We start from the raw sequence: 16,109 nt of genomic DNA, 5'->3' as shown, positions 1-16,109 counted from the left end.
TTTGCCCCCCCCCCTCCCAACAAAAAAGCGTTCTGCTGCCTATGGGACTGAGAAATAAGTTACAAGAAAGCTAGAATCCTTGTACTGCTTTACAAGTAGAGACTTCCTCTGTTAGTTTCTACTGTACTCTCCTTTCATATCACCTAAAAAACTGGAAGATTTATTGTCCAACCTTCAAATGTAGCATATGCTATAATATATTGAAAGTTACCGGATATTGGGTAAGAAGGGGCTAAGGATGGTCATCATTGCGCATTGCAAAATTATCCCTATGTGAAGGTCCTAGAAATTAATCATTTCTCTTACTCCCATCTCTATGATGAGACTATTAAGACTGGAGGGCTATGAAATATCTTCTCTCAGCTTCTGCTGTAAAATCAAGGAATGGAATTATCCAGTGAAGTGATCAAAGTTGGGACAGATTACCCAACTAAGAAGAAGGTGGTAGGAAACCATGAAGATTATTTTAAAAGCCTTTTTTCATGATTTTCAAGTATATATTGCATTCACATGGAAACAACAATTTTATTTATACACACTGCATAGAGATTTCAAAGGGGTGTAATTTGGTTGTGGTTTGGGCAGGATCTGTGCATTTTCCTTTTCACAGAAGAATGTATGTTTATGGGAAATATTTCCATGTCAGCTTTTACACATAATGTAAGAATAGCCTTACTGGATCAGACCAATGGTCCATCTAGCCCAGTAGTCCGTCCTCACAGTGGCCAATTCAAGTTACCAGTACCTTGCAAAAACCCAAAGAGTAGCAAAATTCCATGCTACTTATCCAGGGTAAGCAGTGGCTTCTCCCAAGTCTGTCTCAATAACAGACTAAGGACTTTTCTCCAGGAAATTGTCTAAACCTTTCTTAAAACCAGCTATGCTATCCGCTCTTACTGCCAACTCTGACAATGCATTCCAGAGCTTAACTATTCTCTGAGTAAAAAAATATTTCCTCCTATTGGTTTTAAATAATTCCAATAAAAAGACTTGAACTAAAAAAAAGTATTTCCCTGTAACTTCATTGAGTGTCCCCTAGTCTTTGTAAATCCTGATGCAGTAAAAAAATCAATCCACTTGTACCCTTTCTACACCACTCAGGATTTTGTGAACTTTAATCATATCTCCTATTAAAGATTTGTTCAACAAATCCTTGGAGATGGGAGTGGTTCCTGGGGATTCGAGAAGAGTGGATGTGGTCCCTATTCACAAAAGTGGTCACAGAGTTGAAGCGGGAAACTACAAGCCGGTAAGCCTCACTTCAATTATTGGAAAAATAATGGAAGTGTTGCTGAAAGAAAGGATAGTGAAATTCCTAGAATCAAATAGGTTACAGGATCTGAGGCAACATGGTTTTACAAAAAGTAAATCATGCCAGACGAATCTGATTGAATTCTTTGATTGGGTGACTGGAAAATTGGTTCAAGGACATATGCTAGACATAATTTACTTAGATTTCAGCAAAGCCTTTGACACAGTTCATCATAGAAGGCTCTTGAACAAACTTGAAGGGCTGAAGTTAGGACCCAAAGTGGTGTACTGGATTAGAAACTGGTTGACAGATAGATGCCAGAGGGTGGTGGTTAATGGAATTCGCTCGGAGGAGGGAAAGGTGAGTAGTGGAGTCCTTCAGGGATCAATGCTGGGGCCAATCCTGTTCACAATGTTTGTGAGTGACATTGCCAAAGGGTTAGAAGGAAAAGTTTGCCTTTTTGCGGATGATACCAAGATTTGTAACAGAGTAGACAGCGAGGAAGGAGTGGAAAACATGAAAAAGGATCTGCAAATGTTAGAAGAATGGTCTAATATCTGGCAACTAAAATTAAATGCAAAGAATTGCAGAGTAATGCATTTGGAGATTAGAAATCGGAAGGAGTAGTATGTGCTGGGAGGTGAAAGACTGATATGCATGGAAGGGAAGAGGGACCTTGGGGTGATAGTGTCTAAAGATCTAAAAGTGAAGAAACAGTGTGACAAGGTAGTGGCTGTTGCCAGAAGGAAACATGGCTGTATAGAGAGAGGCGTGACCAGTAGAAGAAAGAAGTTGTTGATGACCTTGTACAGGTCAATTGTGAGGCCCCACTTGGAGTATTGTGTTCAATTTTGGAGACCGTATCTAGCAAAGGACATAAGACTTGAAGCGGTTCAGAGAAAGGCAATGAAAATGGTAGGAGGTCTGCGCCAAAAGACGTATGAGGAGAGACTGGAAGCCCTGAATATGTATACCCTAGAGTAAAGGAGAGACAGGGGAGATATGATTCAGACGTTTAAGTACTTCAAAGGTATTAACGTAGAACATAATATATTCCAGAGGAAGGAAAATGATAAAACCAGAGGGCATAATATGAGTTTGAGGGGTGGTAGATTTAAGTGTAATGTTAGGAAATTCTTCTTTACGGAAAGGGTGGTTGATGTGTGGAATATGCTCCCAAGGGAGGTGGTGGAGAAGAAAATGGTGACAGAGTTCAAACAAGCATGGGATGATCACAGAGGATCTCTAACCAGAAAATAATGGGTATACACTGAAGGAACTAAGGCCACTACTGGGCAGGCTTGCACAGCCTGTGTCCCGTATATGGATATTCAGTTGAGGACAGGCTGGGGAGGGTTTCGATGGCTTTGAATGATTAGGACGGGTTGGAGTGAGCTTTGATGGAGACTCCGGTAGATGGAACCTAAGCAGGGCTCTGGGTTTCTGGCCCAGAAATATCTAAGAAAAAGGACCATGTAAACTAAATTAATTTATGGAGCATGTATGGTTGGGCATACTGGATGGACAACTTGGGTCTTTATCTGACATCATTTACTATGTTACTACCCTCAGCCATCTCTTTTCCAAGTTGAAGAGCCCTAACCTTTTTAGTCTTTCCTCATAAGACAGGAGTTCCATCACCTTTATCATCTTGGTCACTCTTCTTTGAACCTTTAATCCCATGTAGTTTATGCACACTTCTGAAATGAAATCATATTCAATTACAGCCTCACTACTTAACTAATGGCACATAGTTTGTATAATAGGACATTTACACGTGGAAGTGTTCTGAAGTGCTGACACTTCTATGTGGAAACTGTGACATCGCCTCTTGCTGATATAAGCTCTGAACCCTCCACATGGAACCTAGCAAGTCATGCCATTAATTTTTTTCAATGTGTATGTTCGTAAATTAGCTGCTCCTGCTGCATGTACCGACCAATGTCCACTCCTGCATGTTTCTGTGTTGGTAGATACTTTTCTAAAATACCGCTAGAACTAGCATGTCTTGACCTGGATGTTTCCATTTTGATCTGCAAGTTCTTTGACAAATGGAGTGTCATAGGTCTAAAAAAAAAAAAAATTGGAAAGAAACTGCTAAATGCTTAGGTTAGTACAAGAATATTTCTTCATGAAGGCTTTTTTTTAGTGTTTAGCATGTGGGAAAATGTGAATCTACCCTTCAAGAGAGGAATGGAATGTAAGTTATATCCTGAGGCAACAAAGGCAAGCTTCAGTTCAGAGGGCGGAAATTCTTTCCACACGCTGAGGAAAATTTCCCATAAATTCTAGCCTCCCTTCATCCTAAGGAATTTCCTCATGCAATTAAATGCAAAAATTGTTAAATTCACTATCAGTGTCAGTTCTACACTGTTTCAGATTAGATCATTTGAACTTTTTCAGTTTGCTCTGTTCTTATGAATGTAATTTTATTATTCTATAAATGACTAATCAGACATACAAGTGTTTAAAAGTTCAAAGCCAAAGCATGGCTTTTTATTCTTCATTTATGTCTGCACCATAGAACATGCAGATGTTGAAATAATAATTTGCAATGAAGAGGGATATTGCAAATCTAGTGTTGAAAAGGAGTCATTAAAATTGTAACCTACTGTTATAGCAATAAAAACATTTTTGCTGATTTATTATTGGAAAAAAAAAGTGGTGTTCTAACTTTAAGGATAGGCAAAAAACAAACAAACAAACCACACACACACAAAAAAAAACAACAACAACATAGGACCTTAGTGAACAGGGACTCGGTCTTTATTGGCCCAACATGGTGGCTAGCAGTGCATAGTGACACCGAAGCCCGGAGGTGGGCATGTTTAAGGGGCGATGCCAGACTTCAGTGTCACTATGTGCAACTGACTGTGATTCTGACAGAACTCTAGGCACCAGAAATGTAGGCCTGTTAAACCCTCGCCTGCATTCAGGGCTGTGGAGTCAGTAGATAAATCCTTCGACTCCGACTGCTCAGTTTCTGATACCTCCAACTCCAGGTACCCAAAATGTCTCCGACTACTTAACTCCGACCCAACAGCCCTGCCTAAATTTCCAGTGCCTAGGGTCCCTGCTCACCGCAATTCTAGAAGTAGCGCCTGACTGTGATTGACACACGGCAGGTGCCGCTTCCAGAATCAGCCCTAATAAATAATGTGTTTTTCCATAGACAACTAGAGATCTTAGAAAATAATTATTGGAGTAGGAATTTACATATATTAAAAATGTCCAGTTCCTCCATTATCTGCTGAAATACTGTTTTTAAAATATTTAAAAGAGGTGTTAGTAATTGGAGATTCAGATCATGCATACATTTCTAATTGTTATTATTTGCCTAAACAGAAGAGACACGTTGATTAAGGGGGGACTGAATCAGGAGTGTTGTCAGTGGATAATTTGTGTTTTAATTTAACCAAATTTCTTGAAACATCTCAAGACAACATTTCTGAACGAGCTACCCTATTAGTATCCATTTCTAGTGGGGTGGATAAGATCAAAGTCTTGCAAGCATATTTATAAAAAGATTTGCGGGAGGTTAGATAGGTAGGGTAGGAAGAGGATTGAGAGCCACTACCAGTTAGAGGGAATGTAGGATAGTAACCAAAAGATAAACAGATTTTTTCTGATGTAGCTCGTGCTACACAGCATCGCCGTAAGATTTTTCTTCAGTTAAAAGGGTGTGTTTTGGCTGTTGGTCCCACATATTTTTTGAAATGTCTTTGAAAATTTCTAGTTGGATTTCCTGATACTAAATACAGTGGAACTCTGATTATCTGGACTATCCTCAGCAGAGGATAGTCCGGATAAAGGGAAATCCATATGATTGGACATACTTTTTTGGTGACCCATCAAATGCACGCAGGACATTGGCGTGCTGACAATTCCGCCCCAACATTTGCATGCAAGACAAATGTGCGCCGCCCCCTATGCCTTCCTATTTGCGCCCTGAGGGCGCTACACATCCGCGCTCCCAATACATTTAAAATTTGCGCTCTCCTCCCAAAGCCTTCCCGTTTCCGCTCTTCCACTCTGAAGGGGTGGGAGTGGGGGGAACACCCCTACAATCACGCTCTCATTCAGGGAGATGCCCACATTGAAGATTGCCGCTAACTCCCCCAATACACTTATAATTGAGCCCCAAAAATCCCACTCCCTTCATGCGTGCACTTGACGAAGCCCAATTGTCAGGGCACAATTGTCCTGCGTGTACCACTTTTTTGAACAGAACACACATTGTGAGCATTGCATATTGAATGTTATTTTTTATTTTCAACAATATTTTCAACAAGAAAGGGGACAATAATACCAAACTACAGTACAGTGCTGTATTTGTAGTACATATACTACTGTATTTCTATGTAAAAAAAAGGAAGCAATTCTTAATTGCTTTAATGCTGATTTTTGTTTCGGTGCTGCAAGAGAACATAGACTTTTCAGACAAAGAAGCTGGGTCACACTGTTCTCTTTCTGCATTTCTAGCCAAGTCATTGCTGAATTTAAACATTCAAAGGCTTCTGCATGTGTCGGTCATCATCAGTTTCTGATTCCTCCTGTTCCTTGACTTGAACTGATTCCACAATTTCATCATCTGTTATGATCTGATACCCTGGATCATTAGTGTCCATTTGCTGACATTCTCTGCATCACAATCAGAGCAGTCAGGAACCTGTACAACATCCTTTGCAATGTTTTTAAGGACATCATCTTCTTCTCCATCACATATCTTTCTGATTTGTTTAGAATAATGTTCCATGCATTTTTAGGGTTTGATTTTTAGGGCTGATTTCAAGCACCAGCAACCATTTATAAACATATCTGTTATATTCAATTCTTTTGTGAATTGGATCATTCCACATTCATCATCAATATCAGCCAATAGAAGTAACGATTGTTTCCTATAAAGTCATTTCAAGGAAACAATAACTCCTTGATCTGTATTACAGATGTCGCATTTGGAGGAAGAAAAAGTACCTTGAATCCGCCTTCCTCTCTAAGCTTTCAGCCGAAGAATGTGATGGTGCATTGTTTTTCTGTAGAAAGCTGAAATCTTTTCACTTCTAGTATTAAGCAGTTGTCGTACCAGTTGAGGAAATTTTCGCAATTCATCCAGGCCTTCTTTTGGATTCTGTATAACAGTAGCTTATGTACATTTTTGAAAGCACGAGGGTTTTTAGATTTGCCAATTAGCAATAACTCCAACATATGACTTCCAGTTGCATTTCTCCCCACCAACAGTGTGACATGTTCTTTGGATGACCTAAACCCAGGAGCTGATTGCTCCTTATGACTAACCAAAGATTTCTTGGAAGTGATTTTGTCTGCATTATAGACACAATCAGGATTACAGATTTGATAATGTCATAAATTTTTTTTTTTCTGGAACACCTCCCTTCCTTTTTTTCAAGAACTGAAATGTAGTTGACAATAGCATCACTTTGTCTTTTTATGTTAGATATTGTTGATGTTTCTAAACCATATTTTTCTGCTTATTTTTTTTCTTGACACTCATGTTTTTTAACTTTCCACAATATCTGTTTTGTCTTTTAATAACAAACCAACCTTTTTTTTTTCTTTTTTTTGCTTTGCCGGCATTTGAATGTTCTTGTTTTGAGAAAGAAGCACAGCACTGTACCATAGAAACCTTTCCTCATGGGAGTTGGGAGGAAAAGGAAAAGGCGGGGCTTTCCTCTGTCACGTCTCTGCTCTCACTGATGTCATTTCCTGGGGGAGTCTGCAGAGTTCAGCACAGGATGTGAGGATGAATTGCTGCAGCCGCTGGAAGCCTCCGAGGTGCACTGGGGAACATGTTGGGTCATTGGCAGAAGGGATGGAGACAGGAGAGTGAGTCACTGTTTGCTGAGTGGGCCTGTGCCAACCCAAGCCCACCAATAGCTACACCATTGCAGTACAGGTACTGCATACTGTAATACATAGAACAGTTTTTTTTTTTTTTTTTTTCAATTTTCTACATAATCTTTGTAGTGTGCTGTATTTTTTCAAAAAAATAACCTGTCACTAGTATGCACACTACCGTATAGTACAACATGCACTACTTGTACTTTCGAATTTAAACATACGCCAGCACTGGTCCAGATAACTGGACATCTGGATAATTGGAGTTTGGACAATTGGCATTCCACTGAATATATTTTTTGATTCATTGCAATTAGAACAAATGTTAGTTAAGAAAGATGCTAAATAGGGGTAAAAGTAATGGTTACATTGATTGGGCATCTTGTAGTAGGAATCTTTTGATTTTTCCTTACATTGCTTTAGCTTTCATTTCCTTGGTCTATGCTCTGTCTCCATTGATGTGGATTGAAATGTTTATTTTTCCTATATCATCATATTATCTGTATAGGATAAATGATATCAAGAAAAAAAAATGGATGGAAATTCCACTTTTACTGTATATTGCTTACTCTGTTAATTTCAGTGGGAACAAATTAAACAAAGCTGACAATGATTTGGTTTCTAAGACAAACTGAATGGGATATGGAACTGGAACTGATCTGATCTGAATATTTTTCATACATATGCCTAATAAATAAATACCCCGTGCATATGTTGTACTTTGTACCTCATACCACACTACATAAGCAAAAATTGCATTGCATTTGTACTTAAAGTGTGTGAACTGCCATCATTTCAAAGATAAACTTGAGAAGATTCTTATTGAAAACTGGATTACATTCATAGGGGAATTAATGTTCCATGGAGTTTCATTATTGTCCTTATAATATAGTAATAGCTGATATCCATATAAATCATCCTGAATAATGTTGCATATATGTGAGCAAGATATAGAAATGACTATGTGGTAAATAGAGGAAAGCAATTCAGGCTTACTTAATTATGCGTATGTTTTTATAATAATGTATAAATGATGGATGATATAAATGGGAGCATTTGAATATATACAAAATGAGTGACTAGTAGAAGTAGTATGTAGAAAGATGTGTGTGTGTGTGTGTGTGTGTGTGCTGGTAGAAATATTTATTGAATAGAAGAGGAAAGATCTAAAGTGCCCCCACCAGGGTCTCCCTATTTCAATCTCTCTCACGACTGTTTATTCTATCCCAACTTATTCTGTTAGCCTCTACTCTTTTCCCTATCACTCTCTCAACCTCTTACCTTGTCCCCATCATCCATCATGCTTTCTCTCTCTCAATCTACTTTCCTGTCCCCAATTTTCTTTCTCTCTCATTTTCTCCTAAACGTTTCTCCTTGTTTCACTTTTCTGTCTTTCTGAAGTTCCTATCAACCTTCTACCCTGCTCAAATCCCTCTCATTCTTTCTCTCTCAACCATTTACTCTGTCTCTACCATGTACTCTCTGTCTACTTCCTAGTATGCTTACTCTGTTTCATACTTTGTTGAACAGTTTTTTCTTCTACTATATAATTTGCCAAGCAACAGGAGCAGTAGATTTCCTTTTTTTTGAGTGGGCCTAATGGTTGTGCCTCCTTCAGTCTTTCTCCCTACTCAACTATGAAAACAGATGACACTACAGCCAAATCCTTCTCTCCTCTGTATAAGATGCCGGTAACTCTTCAGACTCCTCCTCCTTTCAATGCAAGCATTACATCTTCATCACATTCTCCTCCCTTCTATGTGTATCAACAACCAGGAACCACTGTCTAATTGAAACAAAATATAAATTTAATTTCATGCCTGGCCTGGGTCAACTCTCCTTTTATCAGAGCCTACATATGGTAGATGCTAAGAAAAGCAACAGAGTTGAAACAATAGAGATTTAACTCCTGGCCTTTCTCACAAAGAAATTTCAGAGAAGGAAGTTCTTTCTTATTTTTCCAGAAGCATCTCAAACCCATCTCAGCATGAAAAATCAGTCAGTGAATGAAGAACAGGGAAGTTCTTCATCAGGGCCTTTTCTCTTTCTGCCCTCATATGAACTCTTTTACAGATCTAGATGTGGAGTGAGTGCCCTCTGCCATTACTGGTCACAATGAGTATACCCTGTTCATTTTATTTACCTGGGGTGTCTCTCATGCTATCAAGGCAGCATGAATAGACAAGGGTGAGCATGACTGATGAGCATTGTTTGGATATGCTATTATGACTACAGAGTTCTTTAGAGATGGGTGGTAGACTCAAGAGTAATGTTAGGAAATTCTTCTTTACAGAGAGGATGGTTGACGCCTGGAATGCGCTCCAAAGGGAGGTGGTAGAGAGGAAAATGGTAAAGAATTCAAACAAGCGTGGGATGAACACAGAGGATCTCTAATCAGAAAATAATGGGTATACAGTAGAGAGCTGCACGGGAACGGGGATGACGGGAATCCCGCGGGACCCGCGGGGATCCCGCGGGTTCCCCCTTTGGGTCACGGGGATCCCGTGGGGACGCCCCCTAGGGTCGCGGGGATCCCGTGGGGACGCCTCCGAGGGTCGCGGGGTTCCTGCGGGGTTGGATCGCAGCGGGGTTGGTCGAGCCGCGAGGGTAGTCTCCTTCTCCTTACCTGCCCTGTCGCAGCACACATCCGAACGGAAATCTTCCCGATGTCAGCGCTGACGTCGGAGGGAGGGCTTAAGCAAAGCCCTCCCTTCCTCCGACGTCAGCGCTGACATCAGGAAGACTTCCGGTCGGCTGTGTGCGGCAGGGCAGGTAGGAAGAAGGCAATGGCGTACGAAAGAGGGGGGAGGGGGCGGACCGCCCCGGAGAATGTGCACAGCCGGTCAGATCCCCCGATCGACCGACAACAGGCCCGGCCGACAAATCTCCCTGCCCTGTAGCCGCGAATCTAAATTACCTCTTACAGCAGCTTCACTACTCCAGCTGCTGTAAGAAGGTAATTTAGTTTCGCGGCTACAGGACAGGGAGATTTGTCCGACCGGGCCTGTTCTGTTGTCGGTCGGGTGCAAAAGCGCCACAAAGGTGGAGGCAGGGAGGGAGGAAAGGTGGAGTGGAGAAGAAAAGACGCTTAAGGGGGGAGAAGGCCGCTGAAAGCACTGGGGAAGACAAAGGGGTGGAAAAGAACGCTGAAAGGACATGGGGTAATCGGGAGGAAGGGGGGGGAAGGACCCTGAAAGCACTGGGGAAGACAAAGGGGTGGAGAATGCCGCTGAAAGGACATGGGGAAGGCAGAGAGGGGAGAAGGATGCTGCCTGACAGGACATGGGAAAGATGGTGGGGGAGAAGGACACTGAAAGGAAATGGGGAAGAGGGAATGGGAAGAAGACGCTGGCAGGGAAGAAGACAGAGGTGCCAGACTATGGGGGGAGCGGAGGGAAAAAGATGGGTGCCAGACCAATTTGGGAGGGGGGAGAAAGGGAGAGGCACAGTAACAGAGCAAATGGAAGACACAGAGAGAAGAGAGGCAGTAGATGGAAGGAATTGAATGAGAACATGAAGAAAGCAGAAACCAGGCAATAAAGGTAGGAAAAAAATTATTATTTTTTTTTTTTTTTTGCTTAAGGATAAAGTAGTATATTAGTTGTGTTGATAAAAATTTATAAACATTAGAGGCTCTGGTAGAAACCCGTTTACAAAGTATGTATTCTTCCCAATTAATATTTCCAAATTAATAAAGTCTTTTTGCTTATTTTTAAATGGGTTTCTACCAGAGCCTTTAATTCAGTAGCATAATTAAATGAAATAACTATTTCTGTAGTTTATAGGGACAGGCGGGGACGTAGGGGATTCCTCGCGGGGACGGGTGGGGACCGAGGGGATTCCTCGCGGGGACGGGTGGGGACGGAGGGATTCCTCGCGGGGACGGGTGGGGACGGGTGGGAGTCCTCACGGGGACGGGTGGGGACGGGTGGGACTTTGGCGGGGACGGGTGGGGACGGGTGGGATTTCTGTCCCCGCGCAACTCTCTAGTATACAGTGAAGGAACTAAGGCCAGTACTGGGCATACTTGTACAGTCTGTGTCCCATATATGACCATTCAGTTGACGACAGGCTGGTGAGGGCTTTGATGGCTGGGATGGTTTAGATGGGCTGGAGTGAGCTTTGACTGACACTCCAGTAGATAGAACCTAAGCACGCTACCAGGCAGAACTCTGGGTCAAATATCCCCAAAAAATAATAAGCTCTTGCTAATTATGACTGGAGTCGCCATTCAACAAATTACATTTAATTGGAATAATTGGAGTAGATTAAACTTTAATTTCTGGTGGAACTCTTTGTGTCTTATATACAAGATGGAAAAAATATTAGCCATACAGAAAGGACATTTTAATAAATTCAAGGATGTTTGGGGACCATTAACCGATTATTGTAATGAGTAAATAACATTTTTCCCTTAATTATACAATTGCAAATGAGAGGGTGGGGGTGGGGGGTTTCTGATCTTATATTAATTGTTTGGATTAGTAGAAAAGAATATATTATATGATATACGTGATTACATATGATATGGTAAGGGTGGGAGGGGGGGATAAATTTCATTAATTTAAAATGATTGTAACAGAAATTCAAGTGATGTTTGTAAGTTTAAATGTTATTTCCGATTACACTTGTTGTAAGTTGTAAAAATGAATAAAGATTTTTTTTTTTTTAAACCCCTTTGGGTTTCTGGCCCCAAAATATCTAAGAAAAAGGACCATTTAAATTAAATTATTGATTTATAGAGCATGTACGGTTGGGCAGACTGGTTGGACCATTTGGGTCTTTATCTGCCATCATTTACAATGTTACTATGCATTGACATGCATCCCTGCTAGTATTGAGGATTCAGCTGCAGCCAATGATGTCAGCATCGCTGTATTATGATACACACTCTAACGGTAGCACTGACTTGTTCCTGGAGGCTTTCTTTGGAGGTTGTCATAGGAATGCAGATCTATATCAAGACTTTTTCTATTTCTTGTGTCAGTCATGTATCTTCTAAGCTGTTCTATTTGATTATTAGAAGAAACACAACAAAGAGCAAGAGATGTCTGAACCAACCGTTAGGACTTTTAGACCTCCTATATATTGTTTTGAATAAACGTAATTAACGGTTGGTTCAGACATCTCTCTTGCTCTTTGTTGTGTTTCTTGTGCTTATTTTGAGGCCAGCTTCCTTCTTTCTCCCTTGTTCTATTTGATTATTGGTAATTCTATGCTTCGATTTTCACTAGGTTCAATGTGGATCACATGCTTAAGGCCTAAATCCCTTTGGACCATGAGGTACCTCAAGGCTCTTCTCTCTCAGCAATGTTATTCAACCTGTTTATGGCCCCGATTGGTACATTTCTTTCAAATCTTGGAGTACAGTATCGATTAAATGCTGTTGATCTTTAGTTGATTATGTCCAAGGTTTTTATCTATTGTCATCTTATATGGATTAATGTCTTTGAATTGCTAATATAACTCACCCACACAAGTTTTGTTCTTTGCTGTGGATTTGCAACATCTACTGATAACACAACATTTTAAAATATAAATTTATCCTCTGTTTCCTTACTTCCATGCTTTGGACAGAAGTGTTTGCCATTAAAGAAAACAAAAGGGCAAGAGGAAAGTAAAAAAAAATGTATTTCTTTATGAAAGATTATAGCCATATATTTTGCTACACTCTGATAAAAACATTTTAACCTAAAAAAAAAATGGCCAGGGATTTAGGCAACATACATTTATTCAAAGAAAAAAGAATGATGGCTTTAAGCCTATTCTTAGCTAAGAAAAAAAAAAAAAAGTCATGAAATTAGCCAGAGGAATGAGACTTTTGAAAGCAGCATTTGAAAAATATACCAGCATTGTTGAGAAGTGCTGAATTCTAGGGAGTGCTCTGTATATTTTATCAATAGAAGAAAATAACAAAAATGTTTGTAATATTTTTAAAGAAAGACCATTGTATTTTCAGGTTTCATAAGAAAAAAGGGAATCCAAGTTGAAATGTTCAAAATACGTTGGGCATTTTACCACTGAATACAAAGCCTTAAGTAAAATTAAAGTGGAAAATGTATCAATACTCAGTTGTATATATACACTGGGAACAGCTATTTTAATGTTTTATTCATTCCATTGCTTTTAAGGTTGATCGACTCCTGAAGCAGTCGTCATCACCAAAACACGGCCATGTCAAGTCTTCCAAATAAAGTGCTTTATTGACATGCATGGCTCTCTTTGCTTGTCGTACCTCACTTTTTCTTCTTTGATGTTGCAACATTTGTGAGATTTGGTGGCTAGGTCTCCTTTCCAGCTCCAAGTTGGGTGGCATTTAATGAATAGTGCTTAGTTCCAATTTCTGCATCATATTTTGGGTGCAAGGATTTGCAATGCATCAACTGAAACCTGGTATAAATCCTGGTACATAATTTAGGCATGGATCCCCAAAATTCAGTAATATTGGTCATATCTTTAGTAAACACCCCTGACTCACTCATGTCTATGCCCCTATAAGATTTCTGCATGGATCTTTATAATAGTTCTGAATGTCATGTGCACACAAATCCAAATTATTGCTAATTAGCATCAAATTATCAGTGCTAATTGGCTCATTAGCCAATTTAGTTGCATATGCATTTCAGGATAGTGCACAATTTTGTGTGCAGAAATGTGCATGCCATTTATTTAATCTGAGTAAAAATGAACATGGCAGAAGCACGCAAGCTTGGGGCAGTTTGCAATATGGAAAAATCCACAAGCAATCTTATTTTGGCATAATAGCTATGTACAGGAATAATGCACAGTGAAATTCCATCCAACAAAAATTGTCAAAAAAGGTGGACTCGGCACCTCCTGGTTTCCAGTTTATAATGCCGGGCGCTGTGATCAGGCAGTGTGTAAATTCCAACATCGGTGCAGTCAATGTTCTGGCACCCACCCAGCCTCTGGTATCCTGTAGCTGTATTTCAGCTTTTGGGGAGATTTATATTATACATAACTTACGTTTTCTACAGCTAAGTTCTCTAGAACTCTGTACTCACTCTAGCAATGCTTTATGTCTATCCTTTGAACAAGTTAATGAGCCATCTCCTATCCCGTTCAATATGCTAGGCTGAAATTCTGTATATTCATTCCTCAACTAGTTTGGGGGTAATGGCCTGGAGAACTAGTTCTCCAGGCATAGGCAGTGTTGAATCTGCAAAGATCTCACACAGTACAAAAGTCCCTATTGCTGCTGCATCCACACCTTAATAATTCAAACACGCCTCCAATTATTCCTTCATGAGCCATTTTCTAGGTCGGTCCAAAGTAAGTTTCTGTAGGATTAATCAGTTGCTATTTGCTTCCTTGTGCAACACAGCTATGTCATCTTCTAGTAATTAAATACAATACTATGCCTGCTCATTATGGTGTATTACCTTAGAACATAAGAATAGCCTTACTGGGTTAGACCAATGGCCATCTAGCCCAGTACCCCATCCTCATGGTGGCTAGTCCAGGTCACTAGTACAGGACAAAAACCAAAGAGTAGCAACATTCCATGCTTCCGATCCAGGGCAAGCAGGAACTTCCCCCATGTCTGTCTCAATAACAGACTATGGACTTTGCCCCCAGGAAATTGTCCAAACCTTTCTAAAAACTAGCTATGCTATCCGCTCTTACCACAGTCTCTGGCAACGTGTTCCAGAGCTTAATTATTCTCTGAGTAAAAAATATTTCCTCCTACTGGTTTTAAAAGTATTTCCCTGTAACTTAATCGAGTGTCCCCTATTCTTCGTAATTTTTGATGAAGTAAAAAAATTGATCAAGTTGTACCCGTTCTATACCACTCAGGATTTTGTGAGTTCAATCATATCTCCCCTCATCTCTCTTTTCCAAGTTGAAAAGCCTTAACCTTTTTAGTCTTTCCTCATATGAGAGGAGTTCCATCCCTTTTATCATCTCGGTTGCGCTTCTTTGAACCTTTTCTAGTTCCACTATATCTTTCTTGATAAGAACATTTAATAAAATCCTGACAGCGCCTAACTCTGCCTGAATCTTGTTCAATTTTTTATCTATTATAGCATTACCCCCAAATTTGAGCCAGAAAAATACCCTAACCAGACTCTGCTTGTGTGTATGCCCACCTCCAAAGTATACACTATCAATTATTATTTTTTTTAATCAATTTTGATGCTTCAGTTGGGCTGGACTCAAATGATTTCAAACCCTACACATATCAATGGCCATACTTAATACTTGATTAGTTGAAGTGTCATGTTCATGTTGGGGCAATTCAGTAAAGGATGCCCAATGGCACTAAATGGTATTCTGTAAGGGCACTTATGTGGGTAAGTGCCAATATAGAATATGAGAATAAGATACCACTTATGCAGTATAAGTGTTCATGGCTATTTATTTAAACATTTTATATACCGTCTAAAAACTAAATAAAACATATATAAAATGAACATTACAAGATAAAAAATTAAATAAAATCACTCTTAATTAAATGATTCTGCTGTAACTAACAGCTGCGTTTTCAACTGTTTCTTAAATTGTAACTACCATATTTAGATTGTGGCACCATATTTACATGTAAAATACAGTATCCATGGGTATCTAGTAGAGCTACCCATGGATTGCCCACATGAATGTTCACCTTTTCACATACACGCTAAAGTGAATACTTGCATATTTTTGTAGAATCATGGCTAAATGTCAATTAGCAGCACCTCTTACCCATGTATATGCTGGTGTTCTGTAACATGGGTATTTGGGGCCTACCCATAGGCACAAACTTATAGAATTGCCTTCAATATGATCAGTTGAATTTTTATTTGAGATTTCATTAAAAATTAAAGATTGTAGAAGTCTTTTTATTTTTATTCTTTATTCATTTTTAATACTTTCATTAAGTGAATACAAGGAAAAGAATACATTTTACACTTTATACATCACCTAAAGTCTTTACAATATATAGTGAGATCAACATATTTCCCCTGTAAAAATTATTATATATAAAGTTATTGATAAA

Source organism: Geotrypetes seraphini, chromosome 1 (assembly GCF_902459505.1).
Source record: "Geotrypetes seraphini chromosome 1, aGeoSer1.1, whole genome shotgun sequence".
Lineage (NCBI taxonomy): Eukaryota > Metazoa > Chordata > Amphibia > Gymnophiona > Dermophiidae > Geotrypetes > Geotrypetes seraphini.
Note: the sequence above shows the minus strand (reverse complement) of the source record.